Consider the following 17,802-nt stretch of genomic DNA (forward strand, 5'->3'; position numbering starts at 1 on the left):
TAAAAAGGTGTGGCTGTAAAATAAATAAATAAATGTTTTTTTAAAAGATTCACTCTTTTAAAAAAAAAGAGCATCGTTTATCTTTGGGAAAATGTCAAATTATTTAATATGTATGTAATTGGGTGGAGGTTTTCAGAAAGGAGGAAAAGATTCAGAGGAAAAAAATCATTTGAATATGGGCAAAATACTTTTCATATTTGATGAAAACCATAAATCTGCAAGTACAAGATGTTCAAAGAATCTCAAGTAGGTTAAACACACACACACACACACACACACACACACACACACACACCTGCATGAAGGCAAATCATAATCAAAATTTTCAAAACAAGTAATAGAGATCACTTTGCTCTTAAATCTTAAAAACAGCTAACAAAAATATATATTCAGAAAGAAAGATAAAACTTACAATAGTCTTCATATAATAAACCATACAAGCGAAAACAGCAGATGGACATCATTAAAATTCTGGAAGATAAAAATATTCAACCTAGACTTCTATATCTATTTTAAAAATCAAAGCAAAAAAAAAATACACTTTCCAGACTTATACTTCAAAAAATGTTAATGGTATCCAATCTCCTGGGATAGACCATGATGGAAAAGAATATAAAAAGGAATGTATATATATATATATATATATATATATATATATATATATATATGTTAACTGAGTCACTTGGTTGTACGGCAGAAAATTGGCACAGTATTGTAAATCAACTATACTTTTAAAAACTTATCCCCAAAAATGTTAATGGTAAATTCTTTAAACAGGAGAAAAATGACACTAGATGTGAATTTTGATTTATGCAAAGAAATAAGAGCTCCAGAAAGGGTAAATATGTGAGTAAATATAAAAGATAATTTCTCAATTATCAAAATCTTTAAGATATAGTTGGTAAATTAACACAAAAGTAATAAATTAGTGTGGGGCTTAAAATATATACACAAGCAAAGTGTGTGATAGGAATAGTGCAAAAAATGGGAGGATGAAATTGAAGTGCAGTATTTTTTGTGTGTGTGTGTCTTTTTGTCTTTTTTAGGGCCGCACCCACGGCATATGGAGGTTCCAAGGCTAGGGGTCTAATCAGAGCTGTAGCCGTCGGCCTTATGTCACAGCCACAGCAACACCAGATCCAAGCCACGTCTGCCACCTACACCACAGCTCATGGCAACGCCAGATCGGATCCTTAACCCGCTGATCAAGGCCAGGGATCGAACGTACAATCTCTTGATTCCTAGTCGGATTCATTAACCACTGAGCCACAATGGGAGCTCCCGAAGTGCAGTATTTTAATTTTTATGCATTATCAGTGAAGTGGTATTATATTACATGAAGATAGACGATGTAAGTGAAAGCTGAATATGTAAACCCTAGATCAACCATTACAAAATAAAATAGAGATATAGTTAATAAATATATAACTCTCTCTCTCTCTCTATGTATATATATATGTATATGTATATATGGTAAAAATTAAATGGAAACCCAAAACATAAAAGATCAAAAGAAACTATGAAAAGGAATAAAGAACAGTTGATAATATTTAGCAAAAAAAAAAAAGCAAGAAGGTATATTTAATCCAAGTATAGTAATAGCATAAAATGTAAATGTCGAATCATTCTAATATAAAGAAAATGAAAAACTATGTGTTCATTTTAATACTTTCAGAAAATACATTTGGCAGACTTTAATACTTATTCTTGATTATAAAACAAAAACTCTCAGCAAAGCAGAAGGAAATTCTTCAACCTTATGATGCCACAAATGTCATATTTCATGGTGAAAGACTGATGATCATATTTAATGGTGAAAGACACAATATGACCCCAATAAGATAAGGATTTCTACAGTCATCATTTTCTAAATACTGTACTGAAGGTCCTAGCCATTTCAATAAGGCAAGAAAAAAAAAGGCATATAGTCTGGAAAGAAATAAAACTATCTTCATGTACAGAAGATATTATCATATATGAAAAAAATCCTAAGAAACCTTAAAAAAGAAGCCAATGGAACTTAAAAAAAAATGAACAAGGTGCTAGGATAAAAAGTCAATAACAAAAGCAATTGATTTCTGTTACCAGTGAACAACTGGAAATTGAAATTTTAAACAATACCATTTACAATAATATCAAAAAACATGAATTAGAGATATTTTTTAAAAGATGTTCAAGACCAGAGTTCCCATTGCCACTCAGCAGTAAGGAACGCGACTAGGATCCATGAGGATGCAGGTTTGATGCCTGGCCCCATTCAGTGGGTTAAGGATCCAGCGTTGCCATGAGCTGTGGTGTAGGTCACAGACGTGGCTCATATCTGGTGTTGCTGTGGCTCTGGCATAGGCTGGCAGCTATAGCTCCAATTCAACCCTTAGCCTAGGAACTTCCATATGCCGCAGGTTTGGTCTTAAAAAGACCAAAAAAAAAGAAAAAAAGAAAAGAAAGAAAGAAAGGTATTCAAGACCTATACACCAATATACGTACCAGCGTTATTTGTAGTCACCAGATCAGCAGTTGCCTGGATTCAGGTTTGGGGTCATGATAGGGACTGATCAGGAAAGGGCACGAGGGAAACTTTGGGTGGTGATGGAAATATTTTCATGAACTCCATGTGTCAGTTGTAGTGCTGATAACTTGCTATATTCATTGTGAAAATTCACTGAATTGTATACTTTAAATGGATGCTTTTGTATATAAATATTTCAATAAAGTTTAAAAATAGAAAAAAGGAAAATTTTTAAAAAGGAAAATATGGATGTCATTTTGTGAGGGAAATACTAGATTGCAAATATGGAAAGTAGAGACCTAAAAAGTCATTTTGTCCAGTTTTTCTCTACTGATGAGTGACTCGTGCTTGAATAGCCTTGGGCAAGGCAAAAGTTCTTGGGCTCTGACTGACAATTGATCTAAAACCTAGGTACTAAAAGTTTCAATAGTTAACAAAAATATTCTTTTTCTTTTGTTTACTTCTTCCCTGGGTAGGTATGAAAATATTATTGAAGGTCTAGAAAGATCCTAGCTAAGTAAAGAAATAATCTTTAGAAAGTATAAAACAAATACACAAGTATTGGAGAAATGAAGACACAATGGTGATATCTTAGAACAGATTTGAATGCAGACATAATAATATATTTCATAATTCTATTTATGTTTTGCCTACAGTTTAATATGTGTGCAGCATTTAAAAGAATATGTTATACTAAATTTGAAATTTCAGTTAATCACTTGAAATTTAATTCATCAAATTTAAAATCAATAATTTTAATACTCATGAAAATTTGTTTTCAAACTTTTGATTTTTCGATATATGAATTCATAAATTACTATTAAGTAAATAAATTACAAATGTTAGTGTTTTTATCCATGTACAAAAAGTGCCTCAGATATTAGAGCATGTATCAATACAAATAAGGAAAATAAAGCATGTCGAAGTTAAGAAATTTGTTCAGGGTCACAGGATTCCTTGACTCCTAGAGCCATATCTTCCCTAATATATTACATTATCTCTTGAGGCAAAAGGGAAGAGATTATATATAGTCTAAGAAGAGGAAGATAACACAAGAAATGATTAAGAAATGAGCATTGATGGGAAAAGAGCAGAAATGACATAAGACAGTACAATGCAGTAGAAAAAGCATTGGACCAGAAATCAGGGAAATCTGGATTCTTTCCACAGTATGAGCACTCACCAGCTCTGTGAACTAGAACAAGTCACCCCACCTATCCAGATCATCGTTTCGTAATAAAGCACCTGGCTATAGGATTCCGGGTACTTTCCACCCAAAAATAAATGCTTAAAGTGGTGTTATAACAGCAGTGTCATTGCTCCCACACATATAAAGCAGTAAGATAGAAAAAAGTAGAAATTTTGAAAATCAAGGCAACAGGAAAATAGAGATAGATGAAAATGAACAAAAAAGATGCAAAGAAATTCGAGTCAAAGTTCAATATAAATACAAAAGTCAAAGGGAGTAAGTTCAATGATTAATTTGTCTCTTAGGTTCCTGGAAACCAAAGTGAAAAGGGAAACAATCAGCTACAAGAAACAGTATTGCACCATGGTTACAAGAGCAGGTTTTGGCGTAAGACAGCTACTTCCTGACTGCAAGACCTCAGGTAGGTTTTCTTATCAGGAAAATAAAATGATAATAGGACATAATTCATAGGATTGTTGCAAGTATTTACACAAGTCAATACTTGCTCTGCATAGTTAATTTACACACAACACGGTGCCTGGGATCTAGAAGTTGGTCAGCGTCAGATCTTTTAAATGTATTCTTTGGAGTTCCCATCGTGGCACAGTGGTTAACGAATCCGATAGGATCCATGAGGTTGTGGGTTGGATCCCTGCCCTTGCTCAGTGGGTCGCAGACACGGCTCGGATCCTGCGTTGCTGTGGCTCTGGTGTAGGCCGGCGGCTACAGCTCCGATTGGACCCCTAGCCTGGGAACCTCCATATGCCGAAGGAGCGGCCCAAGAAATGGCAAAAAGACAAAATAAATAAATAAATAAATTTATTCTTTACATAAAATATAACATTTGTTTAGGAATGGTAACTCCAGCTGATTTCTGTTTTAGAAATACACCAAGAAAATTTATGACTGTTTAAGACCCTCGTTCATGCTCTTAATGACTCGTACTTGCCTAGAAGCACACAGCAATGAGTGGCAGAGTGTTTTAATAAACTGAAAATCCCAAGAACACAGCACATTACCCAGATCATAGCAAATGTTCCATAAATGTTTGTTCAATAAAAAGGTATGGCACTGAGTACCAGTAATATTAATAAAATTAATAAAAACTAACACATCCTTTAATATCTCCCAAAGGGTTTTCTCGGGATCCCTTAGCATCTTCTTTTCCTTCCTTTTAAAATCTTTTGTTAAAAGGAGTATTTCTGATTGAGAAGAGAGGTGATAAAAGTATGAACTAAGCACCTTTCAGCCCCCACACCTTACTAAGACGGTAGGTCTTCTGTATGCATCCAGAGCCAAAGGTTTATGGAGCACCTACAATGTCCTGTGTTCTTCACTAAGTTCTGGGATGCGAGGATGAGTAAGATATAAGGCCCTTGGGGAGAGAACATCCCAAAGTCAATGTCGTGGTCTGGGCACATAGGTGGGAAAAAAGAATTTTCCAGCATAGCAAGGTGAAAAGAAAGAAAATGTACTGAGATAAGGGACACGGCTAGCACAGCTGAACGACTTCCTGATGATCAGGGAGACCTCAAGCGTGTAGTCCAGTCTGTTTTTATAGCCTGGGGACAAAGGGGAGAGAAGAGGTCTTAGGGTACACTTGCTGGTTGGTTGGGGCAGGGTGAAAAGTGGGCCAAATGCCTTTCCTAGTAGGGGGCAGGAAGGGCCTTGAAAACTCTGTAACAATTGCAGTGGGATGAAGGGGTGATAACGTCTGATAATTTTTACCTCAGCCAGAGGCTTTTTGAGTTTCATCTCCTTGGAGCGACCTTGAAGTCCCAGAGTCAACAACACTGAATACCTTAACTTAAAGGAGAACATGATCCATTAGAAGAGACAGGTCATACACCAATAAAGGTATCAGTACAAGGAATATCTAGGTACCAATAGAACAGTGAAAGCACTACAGGAACCCGGAGAAGGGAAAATTTACGTAAGCCAAAATTCTTGAAACCGAGTACCAAATGTGAAGTGTGCAGCTGAAAAACTCGTTCGTACCTGCCATGGCTGTGTTTTGTGTTTCCCATTTCAAGACTGAAATAGGTCAGCAAGCACAAATTCTATAATAGACCCTAATGAAAGTCTCAGCCAACTGAAATCCTTCTTTGGTGTTTGACACTTGTCCCAGGAAAAGTCTCTGAAAGAACACAATAGCTGATGTCTAAACATTCCATCTCCTCAAGTTGTCTTTCCAGAACGCACCCAATTCATCTTGTGCAAGATGAAAGACATGGCCAGACTTCTGAGTGATGAAATCATTCGTAAGGAATCCAGCTACCATGTGTAAGATATTGCTACATTAATATTTGATTCAAGAGAATGTGGAACCGGTTATCAATAATTCAGTCATCATTTAACATCAGAGACATGGAGTGTGCCCGACTGTTGTATTAGTTTACACATTAGAGTGACTAAGATGTAGCATGTTATTGCCACTGTCACATTTCTTATGTTACATGATGACAGCATGGCTTATGCGGATTGAAATGATATACTTATTCTGCCATCCATATCCATAAAACAGTTGGGAGCAGCTAGACCAACCCTACTGGGAGGAAATGTAAAGAGAAATGTAGAATAGTATTCTGTTTTTGTCCAGATTCTTCAAGAAGAGTCAGTCCCTGAGAAAGGGACTCAGCTGCAGAGAGTTCCTTTGGAAGGTGAAGAAAAGATTAGCAGGGGAGTGGATGAGACAAGAGAGAGAAGGCAGCAAAGTAAGGGCACCTTCTCTAGAGGTCTGGAGTTCAATCCCATGGGGCCACTCTGACAGTCAATATATAAAATACGCCCAAGGGACAAGGCAGCTAGGGTGTTTACACAACATGAGTCATTGGTTGAAAGCTGCCCCTAGTAATTCTCTGGCACCCTCAAATCACCCTTGGACAGGAAAAACATCCTTCAGAGAGAAAGTTCTCAAGCACAGGGATGTAGGGTTTGGAACTTGGAAACGGGAGATGTGGCAAGCCACTTGTGTGATCTGTCACCAGGTCACAACTGACTCCTCATTTTGTCCCCACCACCCCAATAGACAGAGGGGAGGGAACCAATATTAAGAACCTACTACATGCTACATGTATTGCACCTGTCCTAACATCTAATCCTAAAGTAAAGGCACAGCCCACTTTTTCCAAGTGAATGAACTAGATGTAAGAAGAATAAAGTGACTTACCCAAGCTAGCCCAGCTCCAGGAAGTAAGGACAGAGACTCAATTCTCTCCAACCTCAAAGCTGGCACCTTTCCAATGAAGGGCATTAGAATTCCCCTGTGCAACCGCATCCGGCAATGCTAAGTCAGACACAATCTACAGAACTAAATTTTGACTGGTGGTTTCCAAACATTCCCAGCTTTGGCTTTGTTTTCCTCTTGCCTAGAATACCTTTCTCCTTTTACATCTGCTTCTTTAACTTTAGCTACTGGCAGATCGAAAGCCATCCTTTAAAGAAGACATAGGGCTTACACAAGCAGTGTGAGGCATAAAGAGACATCCCACACATGAAAAAGCAGAATGAAGGTGGTCCTGGTACTTCTAATGAGGTTCTTAAGTAGTTCTCACCCATGCCAGGGTCTGACGACAGCATCCATAAGCAAAAGCCAAGAGATGAGGATGTGCATGAGATGCTCAGGAAAAACAGGGCGATTCCTTTGACTGTGGCTGTGGAGGAGGAGTCTTGCAGGTGGGCAGACACCAGCACAAGATGGCCTTTGAAAGCCAGGCTATTGACTCTGGTCTCCTTCTGGGAACAAAAAGCCACAATGATGGGTTTCTGAGCAGGGAGAGTATCATACACAAAGTAATCAAGAAGATTAATCTGACAGCCATGAACCAAATGGATCGGAAAAAAGGACTGGAACTGGGAGTGCAGTCACAAAATTTAAGGAGCTTTTAGCAATTTCTCTTGAGTCCCCAGGGTTTAAATTTTACTGATTCATTTTTCGCTTTTCTATCCTAAATAAAGCACAAGCCAAGCTAGCTTTGCTCAAATCTTGAGCTGGGTTTCAAGGACTTACTATTGGCAAAGGATACTTAAGCAAAATCCTTCTCTGGGCTTTGTGGAGTATAAAAATCTAGCCAGTCTCATTTTCCTCACTTTTCACTCATTGCTCTGTTTACAAGACACTTTCAAGAAGCCTTCTCCTTATGATCAGAAAGTAGCTTTTTTTTTTTTTTTTTCATCTCTATATTGATAAGCTTTAAGTCAGAGCTAAAAAGTTCTGGTGTCTGGAGAGCCAAGATGCTATATGCGGAAAGCCATTATCTCATCTTGCCAGTTGAGTCTCAAAACTCTCCCAGGTACAGTGGTTCCCAAAGAACACTTCAGATGCTAGTATGCACAAAAAGTCCTGGCCTCTGTCGATGCCCTGATGACATGTCAGTCCTTACTTTAGCCAAATAAGGGGTTTGATTCTCAATCCTAAGGACCATTAGGAAGACATCCTCAACAAATGTAAAAGAATAAGACTGTGTGGTTAGACTGGGCCTTTCCAGATTTTTAAAGAAACTCTAATTTCAAATCCTATATCCATTTGGATGCCAATCAGTGGGGCAACAGCCATCGGTTGGGATAGCCAATATTACCCTTTCACTGTTGATGAAAGTCCAACTTTTTGCTAGCTAGTGATTGGAAGAGTCATTTATTACATGAAGAAAGTAACTATCAAATACAGACTAAGAATCATTTTGAGTGGCAATTTTCCAATTTTAAGCCAAAACTGAAAGAAAAAAATGACCTAAGCTTAGACTAGGAAAGTCACTGTTGTCACAGAAATTCGATCAAAATTCTTGGGAATTTTCAGGGCACACCTAACCCTCTCTTCCTCGGCCAATTTTGAACAAATTCAAAAATAAGATCATGAGTAGGAGGTTGAGGAACAAAATATAACCTTTCCCATCCTACCACATGTTACCTCATCATCCAGGTCCTGGCTTCCAAGTTCTCTTTCTTGATAAATGATAGAAATCAACAACAATATAGAAGCAAGATAGGGGTTTTGAACCTTGATTGTCTGCTAAGCTGGGACTCTAGGTTTATAGATTGTTTGGCACTCCTTTTGAAGCAAACGTATTTTTAGTTTAAAAGTAATAAGCTCTTTTATTTGAGTGGTATATGATTGAAATTGTTATATCCACTGTTGGGAAGTGTTAAAGGTAGAAATGTACGTCCATGTGGTCTAGAGGAATGAGAAACAGGTCAGACCTTATGACAAGACCAAATCCCTTAATACAAGGCAGAAGATAGGAAGTGCCAGGGGTTCTAGTGAAAAGTGACCCCTCTAGAGGGCATGAGCAGCTGACACACGCAGGCTTCCGAAGGACACAGAAAAGGCTCAAGCTGAGTGGATAGCAGAGGATGTACATACACTGCAGTCTTGCTTACTCCTGCCATTTGTATTCATTCAGCCTTCAGCAGTAACATTGTCCAAACAAGCAACTCCAGAAGATTTAAGTAACAGAAGCATTTTGGTGCATTTATTTTAAGGACAGACCCATTTCCAATCCATTGTAACATCCAAGAGATGTACAGCAAGGGTGGATTTGTTACTAGACTTTTCTTTACAGCCTACAAATGTGTGTGGCTAATTATATAACCACCTGCAGTTGTACAGATGGAAACATCTCAGCTCCAGCTGGAGCTTGCACCAAGACTAAAAGATGCTTGGCAGCAGCAGTTATAGTCTTTGATGGCCAAGGGCCGGAATGGTCTGGCCTGTTTTTCCTTTTCAGGTTCCAAACTACGGCTTGGGTGAACAGAGGTTGCCCACACTTTGAAATATTTCTGCAAGGGTGAGGCTGACAGGCATGAGTGGCTTATTTGCGTTTTGGAGCCGTGGTTCACATCCTTATGATTCAGTACTTCTTTGGATTTGACTAAAGGAAGTAAATTTATTTGATTGATTTATTTATTATTGGTTTTATTCTATTTTATTGAGCTTTGAAAAATATTAAAAAATAAGTGTTACAAATAGGAAATAAGATAAAGGCAGTCAAAATGTCAAACTTCCAGTTACAAGATAAATAAGTTCTAGGTATATGATCTATAATGTGATTAATATAATTAACACTGATATGTGCAATATATGAAAGTTGTTGAGTTCTCATCACAAAGAAAAAGATTTTTTTAAATTTTGTATCTATGTTAGATGATGGATGTTCACTAAACTTATTGTGATAATCATTTAATGATGTATGTAAGTCAAATCATTGTGCTGTACACCTTGAACTTATACTATACTATATGTCAAATTTCAAAAAATTGGAAGAAAATAAAAGAGGGTAAATTTTTAAAAATTACTCGAGTTCCCTTGTGGCTGCAGCAGCTCTGGTCACTGCTGTGGCACGAGTTTGATCCCTGGCCCAGGGGCTTCCACATGCCTCAGCACAGACAAAAGAAAATTACTAAAAATTGCTGTGCGTGTATTTAGTTATGTCAATAATAATGGTTAAAAGACTTAGACTCTTTTGAGAAAGAAGGAAATGAACTCATACACTTAACCAGGAAAAACCTTGGATTAAGTCCAGACGCTGAATCTATTCAGACATTTTCCACCACCTCTCAGAGCTCTCTGCCCCTCAAAAGCTTGCTCTCCACACCTAGGAAATTTCATAGTTCATTAATGTTGGAGAGTGTCTCCTAGATTATTTTATGAAGTGTGACTGCCAGGAGCAAAAATGCATATGGAGACAATGAGTCTCATGTGATGTGAAACTTCCGAAAATCTGAATGCCAGATTTTTACAGACCAGCTTTTTCCTGTTTCTAAGGAGGGTCTTCCCAATGCTTTACACATCTACAAAGCAAACCAGGATAATAACCTCCCTCAGGTCTGGCTGTGAAAGACAATGGAGATGTTAATTTTGTGTGAACCTAAGGTCAGCATGCCTCTTTTGAGATATTGAAAACCAGCTTGTGGTCTATTCTCTTTGAAATGATTATTCCAACACATCATGCACCACGTTCGGAAAAACATTAGGCAGTTTTGAAAACATGATGAGGTCAGACATCTGCTCTTGCCATCCCAGTGTTGTGAAGATGGAGAATATTCTGCCCTGAACACCTTTTGTAAGGTGATCCTGGGAGAAATGTATGGTTTATCATGCAGAAAACATTTAAGGCTTGCCAATTACATTCACTTCAGGCTTAGCTATTATTCTGCATCACATTCCTCAGGGAAAATGAGGCGTTTTTCCTATTAACATTGTTATTCTGGGATTATAATTCCCACTGACAAGGTAAGAAGTGTAAAGTCCCAAAAAGCCACTTGATTTACCTAAGGCTCCAAAGCAAGTGTTTAATTGAACAAAAAGACCATTAGACTGAGGTGGCTCTACTGCCACAAGGTGACTCTGTGCAAGCAAACTAAATCCTAAACCTGTAAATGCCTCAAGCTTGCAAATCAAAATACTACAAATGACCAGTCACAAACAGCCAACTAGGCTTTAAGCTACAGCCAATTAAATAAATTCCTTTCTTTGCCTCTGCCCTTTCTACAGACCTTTGCCCTGGCTCTGGTGATGAAGTGCTCCTAACCACTTCCGGTTTGCCACTGCCCCATTCAAATCACTGTTGCTCAAATAACCTTCTCTCCCCCCACCTCCACTCTCCACGCCCCCCCCCATTTTATTGAGATATAATTGACATACAACACCTGTCAGGTATGTAACATAAAGATTTGACTTGCATTTATTGTGACGTGGTTACCACTATACATTTAGTTCAAATCCATCATCTAATATAGGTACAAAAAAAAAATGTTTTTTCCCTTGTGATGAGAAGTCTTAGGAGCTACTTTCTTCACAACTTCGAAGATACCACACAACAGTTTTAACTCTAGTCATCATGTTGTATGTTACATCCCTATTGTTTGTTTATCCTGTAACTGGAAGTTTGTACTCAAACTATAAACATTTTTACTATGCCTCAGTTTATCTTTTAACACAGGTTAGAAGCAAAATTGAAATTTTGAGATTCAGAACTACCATTCTGTTTAAATCAAGCTGAAAGAAGTATACTAAACTGCTACCACAGGCCAAGTAGTAGGATAAACATTGAGGAATATATTTTTTTAAATAACAACATTAGCTTGCGTCCTTGGGACAAGTTCTAATCTGGGAGAAGACAAAACTTTAACACAAACAACTGGCAGAAGATGAAAGACAGATGCTTCTGGGGAACAAAGCACTTTGAATGTTGGAAAATGGACATTCCTAATGTCGCTGATTCTGCTGCTGAGATGTCTTAGTTCCTCCCTCACTTTGCAGTGGCACTTCAGGCGTCCAGCCCTCTCCAGCCCTTCCTGGATTCCCAAAACTTCCCTCCCCACCCCCAGCATCCATCTGTTCTCCAGAACCAACTCCTGCCCTCTAGCCCAGGTTCTTCTCTAATCTATTGCAGCCAAAATGCTATTTCTAAAACACATTCTCACCATGTCACTCTAATTTTAAATGTCTGGGTACTTCCAGTTATGGTATCATGAAGAGCACACCAAATCTCCCCCTCCCTCCAAAAAAAAAAAAAAAATCCCTAAAGAACCAAAAACAAATAAAAACTGGATAAAATAATTATAAACAGTAATTGTAAGGTGCCAGACATCAAACAAAGGCAAGCAGCAAATTAAAGACATATAGTCATGAAAAACTGCTAGAACATTGGGCAGGAACAGCAGAAGTCTATGACCTTTCTAAACAGAAAGGCTCCCATCCCTTCCTAGCTTGATGAGAATGGTAGTTTTATTGGGGTGAGGCAAACCTTTAAAATCAGCAGCTTTCTGCCAGAGATGGTAGAATAGATTTGAGGCTGAAGGCAAAAGTCCAGGCAGGTGGCAATGCCATTAAAGTTTCAAACTCAGCAGAAAATAAATGAGGAAAACCCTATAGCCCTGATGACCTGAGGTTAGAGACCCAACTGGAACAGCAGACCAGCCAGAAATATAACAGGCAGAGACAAGAAATGAAAGAGCCATAAAAGGCCTGACAAGGAACTTACACAGACGTGCATAGGAAAGACCTGAGAAAGTTCAGCCTAGAATAAGGCCAGTGGAACTGGCTAATCTCTTCATGCCTAACACGCACTTATGGGCAAAGGGGATAAGCTTCAATCAAACAGTTGATGCTGAGTTTAGACTTCCTGTCAGTGACCTAGGGCTTCTGTAGCAAATTACCATAAACTTGTTGGCTTGCAGCAACAGAAATGTTTCTTCTCACAATTTTGGAGACCAGAAGTCTGAAACCAGTATCACTGGGCCAAAATCAAGATGTCAGCAGGGCCATGCTCCCACCAGAAGCTCTGGGAGGGAACCCAATTCTTGTTTCTTTCAATGACTAGATGTCACTGACCCAAACCCGGGTCTACTCACCCAAATGCAGTAAAGTCTATTTACTGACACAGGGCTGTGATGAAGAAAAGTGCAGCATTTATTGCAAGGTGCCAGACAAGGAGTCCAGGGCAGCTAATGCTCAAAAGACAACCCAAATTCCCTGATGGGTTTCAGGGAAGTGTTTTTAAAGCCCAGGTGAAAGAAGGGAGTCACAAAGTATGTGATCAGCCTGTGCACTGATCTCTAATTGGTTGATGGTGAGGTGATAGGGCAGTGTCACAGGCGTTAACATTAGCAGTCCTCAGGCTACAGTAGGTCTGGAGGCTGAGTGCTCATTAAGCAGTTAACTTCTTCCATTTGGTGGGGATTTTAGCATCTGTAAAACAACTCAGGAAATGTGCATTAGATACTGTTATCTAAGTACTTCAGGGAGGAACTAAAGATTTTGTAGCCACCCTATGACTGATATACTGTTCAAATCTTAGCCTGGCCCAGTTGCTACTTTTGTCATTACGTGTTCACATCCTTTCAATCATGAGTTCTTAAGCCAGGCTTTTGTGAATCAGGGGAGCCTGGGAGACTCCAGCTTTTCTGCAAACAAAAGTCAGGCAGAGGACATGGGGGAGGGGTCTGTCAGGGGAAGGCTCATTTACATAGTAACTGTCATCATTCCTTGGATTGTGGCTACATCACTCCTGTCGTCAAGGCCAGCAGCTTCAAATCTCTTTGTTCCATCCTCACATTTGTGTGTGTGTGTGTGTGTATATATATGAACAGAGGCAATGACTCTGCCTCCCTCTCTGAAGGATAACTGTGATCACATTTTGGGCCCACCTGGACAATCTAGAATAATCTCCCCATCTCAAGATCCTTGATTTAATCATGTCAACAAAGACCCTGTTTTGCCATATATGATAACATTCACAGGTTCCAGGGACCAAGACATAAATATCATTTGGAGGACCATTTTCTAGCCTATCATACTACACAATTTCAAAATTTACTATGAAGTTATGATAATCAAGACAGCATGACTTGATACAAGGATAGACTTAGAAATTGAGGAACAAAATAGTGTCCAGAAATTAACCCTACATTCAAGGTCAGTTGATTTTAACGTTTCCAAGGCAATGCAATGGTGAAGGGGAGTTTTTTCAATAAATGGTGCTTGGAAAAATTGAATATTCATAGGAAATAAAAGAACAAAAACTCTACGAAGCAAAAATTAACTTAAAAATGGTTAATATACCTAAATGCTAAAATTATAAAACTTCCTGGGGCTGAGTCTTCCTGGGAACAGTTTGCCAGGAAGTCAATACCTTTTTTCACCTAAATTAAAGGGGCTTTCCTAAAGGATACAGACAAAACAACAACAACAACAACAAAAAAAAAACCTGCTGAGAAGCAAAACCATAGAACGCATGTGTGATGCCTCTGTGGCAGACTCCAGCAGACTTAAAGAGGCAAGCTTCCTGGCAGAGGGGAAAGGAAAGATGTGGATGTGCATTTAGGGGAAAAGGGAGAAAAAGGGGAAATGAAGGGCAGTTTTGGAGGGTCAGACACCTTCAGAACTTATTCAGCAGAGGTCTAAGCGGGAAAAAGAATTCACAGTTATTGTATCTGACCTAAGCTTTACATATGATAGCTCACTTATCCTCCCAACAACCCTTTGAGGCAGTTAACATAATTGACATTTTACAGAAGACGAAACTGAGCCTATAAGTGAATTGTGGAAGGTTATACATCTAATAAATAGAGCCAGAATTCAAATCTGAGTGTGCCTGACTCTACCATTGCCTACCTTTCATGAAGATGTATTAATTAAAAGTGCTAATTCCCATAAAATAGGGAGCAGAGTACTTGGTGTATCATAAGTGCTCACCATAAGTATGAAACGACACTTACCCATTTGTTCAAAACTCCAATACATAACACTTAAGAAAGCCAAACCACCCACCACCACGCCTCACTGCTCACCATGTGCAAATTCAGACTGTAATAGCTGCTGCCCCAGGAACTCAGGACAGAAAAGCTACCCTGGTGAAAGGAATTACCCTGCTTATGAAAATTTGCAGGCAGGACAACAGAGCACTTCCAGTAGAATACCTCAACCCCAAGGACATTGCAGGGGGGGTGCCTCAAGTTTGCTACAAAGAATATAAACAGAGGACAGACTAGGAAAGCAAATCAAAACACAAAGTGTAGGAGGAAAGAAACAAATCACTGGCCTAGAGTACAGTTAACAGCCCCTGGCATAATTTAGTTGTTAAGAGTTAGCCTAACTCTTTGGGAAATGTGTATGCATTTATCCAGTCGTTACAAATGGGCACTAATTAAGATAGCAATAGAAACAAGTACACAACCTGCTGATGGCAAAACAGAGATGACAGCCTTTTCCTATGCCTGGAAAGGAAAGGTTGAAGAGTTAGATAGCTGGTAGATGAACAATGGTGGTTACTTACTGACTTCCAAAACTAGTACCAAGAAATGTTTATGTGATAATAGTAATAACTAATGTCCACCGAACACTTGCCATGTGCCTTGCCTGTGTTATTTATTTATTATTCACAATCTTATGAGAGCCCACTTAATGAATGAGGAAACTGAAACCAGGAGTTCCCATTGTGGCTCAGCAAAAGCGAACCTGACTAGTACCCATAAGGATACAGGCCTGATCCCTGGCCTTGATCAGTGGGTTTAGGATCCGGCCTTGCCATGAGTTGTGGTGTGGGGTCACAGACATGGCTCAGATCCCAAGGTGCTTTGGCTGTGGAGCTGTAGCTCCAATTCCACCCCTAGCCTGGAAACTTCCATATGCTGTAGGGTGCGGCTCTCGAAAGCAGAAAGAAAGGAAGGAAGGAAGGAAAGAACTGAAACCAAGAGGGTTAGCAAGTATTGAATTTAAAATTAGAATTTGTTCTATTCAACCTTAAAAATGGACCCATTTATTATAGCTCTATGTACATCCTCTCTCCCCCCAGAGTGGTCTATGGTCTAATAACACATCCTTCCACTTCTCTCCTCCCAAAAAACCTTGCAGTAATCGTAGTTTATAAATAATCAAAATGTCTGTCTTACTTTTCTGGCATTTCCTTAGGGGATCTGCTTTTAAAATATTTCAATTTCACTCTTGCAAAATGCATTAGTCACTATGGAAACAGTTAATTCATTGATAAGAGCAGAGATCTTTTATTAATAAGGATACAACAGTATCTGCGACCCATAATTAGCAGCTCTGCATAGAAAGGCATTCCCAAGGGGGAAAAATACATGTGTAGCATGATAGGATTGTAGCCTTAGTACAATCAGCTGCAGGACGTAAATACCGGGCAACCACTCGTGTCGCGTCCATTCGGTAAATCTTCTGAGGGTTGCTAAGTACCGGTCTCCCCAGACCTCATTCCCAAACCTGCCCCTCCCAGTTTAGCAGCAGCGAGCTGCCTGCTGAGCACAAAGTGGTCTCTGTTCTCTCCACCCCATCATCTCAGAGGGCTTTCAGGCGACTTGTGCGGTGGCCAAACTGTTACTGGGCCTAATTAGCTCCCCCACCAACCAGAGCACTCCCTCCCAAACCCCATGGCCTTCCACACAAAAGCTGCAAATTGCTTTCCGACCTTTGAAGCCCTCCCAGGAAGTCGACAGCAGCCCTGAGGAAGAGCTTCCTAGCTGTGCCTTTAGTGCTTGGCACCCTCTGATCAAAAGCCTGGGTAAAGGGCAAGAGAACCAGCCCCTGATGAGCAGCAGCTTTGGAGAGGCGCTGGTGCCCGCAGCTAATCAGGGCCGGCAGGGGGCGGACCAGGGCCTGTGTATAAAAGCCCAGCCTAGCCTCTGATGCCTGCTGTGTGAATTTGGCCATTCAGACAAAAGTCAAAGTACAAACTCTGGATCCTCCCTCTCCTCCTTCCCCTCCTCCTCCTCACTCTCTTCCTCCTTCCCTGGACAGCTTTGGCTCAGCTTTCAAGCTCAGAGAGCAGCAAAATCAGGACAAAAAAGATTTCTGCACCTGAATCACTCCTTCTCTGTTTCCAGTCTGCATCTGAATTCCGGCTCCAATGCCTATTAGCAGTGCTACTTTGGACTTGTTCCTTGACTTTCCAAGTCTCGGTTTCCTTGTCAAACTGCCTGGTTTACCTTTCAGCACCACCATTTAATAGCTGGTGATCTTGGGGAAGTTACTTCTCTCTGCACCTTGGTTCTCACATATCAAACGAAGAATAATAACAGCACCTGTCTCAGGGGCAGGAGCTGGAGCCACAGGGACCTACCTGTGAGTCTGGAACCACAGTGAGAGGGGCTAGATGGTGGGGGCTGGAGCCATGAAGGAGACACAGCCACTGCTGGTGGTATTCTTCTTTGGCCTAACCAGCAGCCAGTAAGGGCCTGGGAAGTGCAGTTTGCAAGGGTCCATCCTCTGTAGCACAGAACAGCACAGGGAAGGATGAGAATGAATCTCAGCACAAACAGGCACAGAACTGTATGCTGCACAGGACTCATAGGCTTGTCTGTAAATAAAATAAGCCAGGCAAACCTCCTCACACAGGGATTGGCACCTATGGGTGACCAATAAGTGTCATGTGACAGTTAGTAGTTGTGATGATTAATTTCGTGTCTACTTGGCTGGCCATGGAGTGTCCAGATTAAACATTATTTCTGGCATTATTACGTCTGTGAGGACATTTCCAGATGAGATTAGCGCTTGAATCAGTGCTCTCAGCAAAGCAGATTGCCTTTCCCAGTGGGGTGGGCGTCATTCAGTCTTTTGAGGGCCTGAATAGAACAAAAGAGTGTTGAC

General features: G+C 39.8%; 1 protein-coding gene across 1 annotated transcript in view; it reads left to right on the forward strand.

Annotated features, from left to right (window-relative positions):
* Positions 1-17,802, forward strand: part of LOC102165543 (uncharacterized) — a 615,604-nt gene that overhangs the window by 517,473 nt on the left and 80,329 nt on the right. Inside the window, exon 7 of the mRNA XM_085024289.1 lies at positions 4,004-4,119. The gene's annotated coding sequence lies outside the window, so the exon portion shown is untranslated. The remainder of the gene's footprint in view (positions 1-4,003; positions 4,120-17,802) is intronic.

This window comes from Sus scrofa, chromosome 4, assembly GCF_054392235.1.
Source record: "Sus scrofa isolate SSC_HxYL_T2T_F1_AM1 chromosome 4, Sscrofa_HxYL_maternal_Yorkshire_Landrace_v2.0, whole genome shotgun sequence".
In the NCBI taxonomy this organism is placed as follows: domain Eukaryota; kingdom Metazoa; phylum Chordata; class Mammalia; order Artiodactyla; family Suidae; genus Sus; species Sus scrofa.